Here is a 6820-nt window from a genome sequence, read left to right as displayed (position 1 = left end):
AAAAAATGCTTGAAAAAGAGAATGAGGCTTTTAAATTGCACAATGAGACTTCTCAACTCGAAAATGCTCTGGAACATGCTGAAAAAGAAAAGTATTTATTAGGTAAAACTTTAAACTGATACCAGATCAAGATGATTAGTTTAAAAACGTGTAAGAAATGTCATTAAGTTGGAATTGTTTATGCTTCAGAACTTGTTTCTGGACTGTTGTCTTTTTCTGGTATCAAATGCTAATTTTGTATGTATTTGCAGCAAAATTCATACATACTTATTCTAATTCTAATGCATATATTTACATATTTTTAGTTTATGACAAAGGAATATTTGCTGTGGCTTTTGAGACTTCTAATATTGCCTAGCAATGTGACTAGACTTCTTATTTTGTGACAGATATATGCTGTGAAGTTACTGATACAGAAAAGTGTCATTTGTAGATAGTTATGTTTTTAAATAATGGTCTACTATTTTATCTTAAAAATATTAAAATCTACTCTCTCCCCAGAGTAGTTTTTGAGCTTCTGCAAAATGCACATTTCTTCATATAATTAGTTTTGTGGTTTTGGGAAAGTTTATAACAGAATCATTTTCTCTCAAATAAGCTGGTGCTACTTTTGATACCTGTGCTTTATTATAGTTCTTTAAAAAAAGGTGTTTTTCCAGATGCAATGTACAGTCCTTACCTGCAGGGTACTTCTCACATATTGCCAGAGTGAAACATTTAGTGGAGGACTAGAAACTATGGCAACGGAATCAAATTTGGCTGTTTAGCTTTGTTACGTCTACAAAGGTTAGACCCAGTATCACCTTTAATAGTGGCAAGATTTATTTGATACAGACAATATTCCTCATTCCTGTTTATCATCTGATCCTATCTTACCTCTTATCTTTTGGTAGTTTTAGATGAGACACAAAGAACCACCTGCTAAAACACTTTGTATTGGGTGTGACAAGCAGCAAGGATGTCCAGAACCAATATTAGTGAAAAGCTGTGGGCACTCAGTCACACTTGAACTTCGTTCTTCCTATCTCTCTGCCCAGCCAGCAGAACAGCAGGGAGGAGGCTGTGAATGTCAAGGGCGGCGGTGAAGGTCACAATTCTGCCAGGACTCTCATCCCAGTGCATTCTGCTGGCTTCGGACACTGACCTGAAGCAAACATTTTGAATAAATTAACGTAGGCAAGTGATTTCATGGGTTTTCTCTTTCCCCTCTTGTTTTCAGATAAGCAAGTTCAAACAGTGCAATTAAAAATGGAAAGAGATGTGCAAGCACTTCAAAAGGTTCAAAGTATTTTAATTTCTGTAAGTTACACTCTTGGTAGAACAGTAACGAGCTTGGAGTGTAGGCAATGTACAGTCCAAATAATGTTAGAAAGCTGACTTTAAGTTATGTTACATTTTGGGTTATGGTAGTGTAACTCATTGTAGGGTAATAATGAATTGGTATTCCTTGAATGAAAATTACTTGAAAAAACTATGAATATTCTAAACCTCAATACGCTACAGTAAAAGGATTGAACACTTTATTTTAAAAAGTAACACATTCAGTAAGTTTTTGAAGGTAAGGAAAGAAGATTTGTATAGGTGAATAGCTAGAAACTTCAAAAAAGAAAATTAATAGTTTTTGTAACCTGTGACTTGTTAAATATTCCACTATTCCTAAATAGATCTATTACTACATGTGAATTATTATTTATATAATATCTGACCAAAACACTATCTGAACAAGATGTAAAAGCCAACTTTTAAAGAAAACCTTCAATGCCAATATTTATTTATTTATTAATAAATATTTATTAATTAACAATTGATATCAGTAAAAGGTTGACAGCACTCAGTGTTTTCCTGGTATAACATCTAGGTATCTTCCCAGTGGACTTCCTATCTTGTGATAGTTCTCAAAGGACTATTTTCTACAGTGTATAGTTCTCATTCTGAAAATTAAGAAATAGACACAGGACTTCTTCCTATAAAAAACATTTCTTCTGTGACACATTTCCAAAATGTTTTGTAGATTACTCACTTCCCTGTGATGAAACATAAGGGAAATAGTGGTACTTCTATATTCAAATCCCACTATTACTCAATTCTCATACAAATTCATATTTTAAAAGTATAGATATATTTTTGTGGTGATTGAGGCATTGGATTTCTAAAATCATCCCTTTTGTTGCCTTTTATTGTGCTTTGGATGAATATCCCTTCTATGACCACATTTCCCACTCCTATAATAGTGATACCTATTTATCTTTACAGTAGCATTGAAAGGATAAATTCATTAGGATTTTGTACATGAAATCCAAAATCAAAATTGGAGTATTAATTGGTCTATCTAATGCAATAGTCTGTTAAGGGAGGGATGTGTCTACTGTTGTCTTTTATCTTCTTTATAGTTGTGGCAGTACTCAGGAATCCAGCTTAGGTTTGAAGACTCATGCTCAAAAGAAAAGGCCAATCATCTGTTCCTATACTGAATGTTCCTTCTTTGTTCATTTGTAAAGTTCAAAGAGTATTTTTAAAGTACATTTTTTCACCCCTTCACTCACAGAAAATTTTTCCTGAAACTTACTCTGTTTTCCTTCTCTTCCCTTCATGTCCGTACAAAGGAGAGTGTTGTCTAATATTTAGTATCTTCCCATAGGTGTCACCTCAGTCTGTGGGTTTGAGCAGCAGCATAGGTACTCTTTTCTGTGTGCCACTCATATGATCTGCAAGCACATATCTGTGTAAATTTGGACCACACACCCTCCTCCCAATTGCCTCCAGCACAGCTGCCTGTACGGGAGGCCCTTCAGAGTCATGGCACAGTCTGTCAGGTGACAGGTAGGTGAAGTTCTGTGAGAAATCTTTGGGGCAGTCCTCATTATAATTCTGATAATGAATCTAATTATATTTCAATTCTTAAAAGGAAAACCACAATTCTTAGAGATCAACTACATATCCTTTGATCAATGTCCTCCAGATAACCAGAATGTGCATAAATTCTTCTTTGGTTATGAAGCTTTGATCTTAAAAAAGAGGAGCTGGGCATGAAGGCACACACTGCTGTAGTACCCAGCAGTTGGATATTTTACTCCAGAAAGGGAATTCACAAAGTTGATACAGGCACCAGTATCCAGTATACACAGTATAAGGAAAAGATAAGACTTAAAAATGGGATCCAAGCAGACACAGCCAGTCATAAGTGGCAATGAAACCCGTTGGAAGCACTTGGACTAACTAGAAATTACTGATAAATTTCTTGTAGGTGGGACTTGGAGTCTTGATCTTCCTCCTGTGCCCAGGCAGCCGAGCTGTGCACTGTCTGGTAGCACTGCCTCTCTTATTTCTCTCATCATAAGAGCATCATAAGAAATGGCAAGGACTGAATTTCTCACAAGGACTGGAGCATTTGCCCAGGGCTCTGATCATTGAACTTGAGGACCTTTGAACCTGTAGCTCCATATACCAATGAATTAACTCTAGGTTATACCACGTGCCTCTTAAAACTGAATACAGGGGGAACAAGCACAGGAGAGCCATAATCTCTAGGATGCAGGTGGGGATACTCAGCATAGAGGAAGAGACTTTATATCTATAGATCTGTTTTTTCTTTCTTTGTATTTTTGCTGAGTATTTTTGCTTGGGTTGGGTTGCAGAGTGGGGGAAGGGGGCATGTTTTGTATATTGTCTTCTTGTAATTCATAGTCTAACGTAAAATGCATAAATAATCTATCAAGCCAAAACACAGGGTTGTCCCTTTCTCATGCAGTCACAGCTTTGGTATGTCATCAAGCTCATGCATGAGTATTCTGTATCTAGTCTCATGAATTTCATATTCTTTGTGTCCAATGGCACAGCTTGAACAGAACTGGTGGCTTATTCTCATCATAGAGGGGTAGTTAGGCTACTTTTCCATGACTTGGGATATTGTAATCAAGCCCCATAAAACTCCCAGTGGCATACAATGTCAGCTGCCCTGATTTGTGGCCGAGCATTCTAGCTCCTAGGTTATTATGCTGAAGGGGAGCATTTCTCCATTTTTATGAAAGAAAATGAATGTCAGTGTTGTACTCAACATTGTCTAGTTTTAAATATGTTCAAAATGCAAATTCAGTAAGTAACAAACTATGCTCCTGGTGACACTGGGAAATATAGATGTTTAACTCCCAAATGACAGTAGCTTTGACAGACAGCTCCAGTCCAGCAGAACTGAGGAAGCTTTGCCATGCGGTGTAACTGTTTAAAGGAGTTTGATTCTGGAACTTCTAAAGAATTCATAAAGAATTTTGCCTAAATTGCTCCTTTGGCACAATCCTTTGTCCTGGGTGAGAAGAGATGTGTAATTTTCCTGACAATGTTTGTCTCTCAGGGACATGTTAGAACTTGCTGCAGATGATACAGACATCTGCTGATCTTTCTACACGTGTACAACACAACAGTGGAACTGCTCCTGCAGTTCCAAACTGCCCTTGCTGTCTGCCTGGAACAGGTTTCCACAAGTACCCACTTTTCTGAGGGCTTAGGTCACTGAAGTCTCTGTTTCTGATGATTTCATCCTTTTCCTGCCTCCTGTGACATCACACTCTACTCTGCTTTATATGTGTGGCTCTTGTGACGTTTTAAACTTCACATTAAAGTATGTAGCTCTAAGTGAAGGTATCTATCTGTTAGCAGTTATCACACAAATGAATGTATGTGTGTCAAGGTTTAAACCCAGCCAGAAGCTAGGTATCTGTAGTCTCTTTATCAGGGAGACTGACCCTTTGAAAGGGTTTTTAGAAATTTATGCCTGTTTGTAGTAAGAAATCCAACTCTGTTTCTCCCAGATATGTATTTTAGTTGATCAAAATTCAAGGCAGAACTTGACAATGAAAGACCATCAGCTAAAAATCTGGTGAGATACTGGTGTGTACACAGTTGTTTGTAACCATCATTTATTATTGCAAGTCTAATAAAATATGCAAAAGTCTTTTGGTAGCCCATAGATTGAATAATTTTGTTTTAAAAGTAGGAAAGTTATTTTACATGTGAAAAAAGACAGCAAACATACGTTACTGTTTTATTTTGTTCTTACTATATTTTGAAAGGAACAGAGGTAAACATTGTTACTAGAAATATATTTTTTTTTAAAAACTACTATTTTGATTTATGAGGACTTGGAAAATATTTAATAAATGCAACCTTATTTGAAAAGATTTGCTGCTGCTGTTTGCAAAAGTCATAGGGAATGATACAGAGTTTTGTCTTAAAATATTTTTGTATTCTGCATTAGTCTCATAAGAACACTGCCTTTTATTTTCTTTTTACATGATCCAGGAACTTTCCAGACGGCTGGTCCTTTATTTTGCCATTTGACTTTTTTTTTTCCCCAGCCTGATTTCGTACTGGCTTTCACACTGATCACTGCTAGTACGTCTTTGTTACAGTAAACTGACTGGGTTTATTATAATAAAAAATAAAACACAGCTTGACTTGCAATCTAAATGTGCTGGAAAAGAATATGATACTGTTTAGAAGAGAAAAGGTTGTGAATAGAAAAACAGTACCACTTCAGTTATTTAAACATTTGCTTTTCTGCAGCTTGTCAAACTTTGTGCCAAGTCATAGCTGCTTTACTTTGTTTTGTTAATCTCACCACCATGTGTCTTGGGCTTTTTTAATAGAGGACCAATCCTGCAGTACTTACTCAGTTTTCAGTTCAGTGAGTCTGGGTAAGTACTGTAGGACTGCATTTTTTTTTTTAATTAGGGGGAAAAAACCCAAAGTATAATGTAGAGTAGGTCTTTCAAAACAATTTGTGAAGGTTAAAAAATCCTACCAAATAAGTTGCATATTAAATAAATTCTAGTAAGCACCTTCAAAATGAAACTAGTTTATAATTCTCATCACATTTTAAGAAAATTTCTTTGACTTGAAGGTGTAAGCAGGACTGCATTAAATTGGAAATAATAAATAAAATATTTTAATTTTTTTTTTGTCTAAAGTCAGGCCAGAGTATAGACTTTGCTCTTTCAGGGAAAATCTTTTGGGATAAGAATCTGCCCACATAGAATCCTAGTTAGTGCTAAAAATTACAGTCTGACTGGTATATTTACCAAAAGCACTGGAAGGTGTAAGATGCTGTAACTGAGGGTTGATTTGGCTTCATCATCTGTTTCGAAAGTGGTATGTAACATGAAAACAGCTCAGACACATTTCTGGATCATCTCTGAGGCACCTAGAAAAATAATTTTAAGTCATAAATTGAGTTGTGATAATTCTAGAAATCACAGTGGGACCTTTAACATCAAAGCTTAAGCAGTCAGATTTGATATAATCTAGATATTAGGAAGCTTTTATTAACTCAGGAGAAAAATATGTTCTCAGAATAAAAATGGTTCTTAAAATACATATTTATTATTAGACACCTATACTTCTAGTTTATTATTAATCCAGAGATAGTTCAAAATTTTGTCTAAAAATGCTTCTTCTAAGGGAATGTTCTTGGATGAATTGGACAAACCTTTCCATGCACAGGTGTAGCAATAGTCTGAGTGCACAGGGGTCCGGCCTTTGCAAAGGCTGTTGAGTGAGCTTTGGTCTCACTCTTTTCTCTCCTCCTAATTTTCTCTCTCCTCCTAATTCTAAAATCAAGCACACAGTTGTCAAATATCTAGGACATACTTTGGAGTCTGCTTTTGAGGTCTCCAAAACACGGAGAGCGTTCACAATTGATAGTGAAAAGTGATGAACATACCTTGACTGATTGCAACCCCTAACCTTATTTAGCATGAAAGTTTTTGGGACCTTGTCTTGTCATTGCATATTATCAAACAGGTCAATATTAAGCACAAAAGAAATA

The sequence above is a fragment of the Corvus brachyrhynchos genome, unplaced genomic scaffold (genome assembly GCF_000691975.1).
Source record: "Corvus brachyrhynchos isolate BGI_N302 unplaced genomic scaffold, ASM69197v1 scaffold167, whole genome shotgun sequence".
NCBI classification, from domain to species: domain Eukaryota; kingdom Metazoa; phylum Chordata; class Aves; order Passeriformes; family Corvidae; genus Corvus; species Corvus brachyrhynchos.
This window is presented reverse-complemented; position numbering follows the sequence as displayed.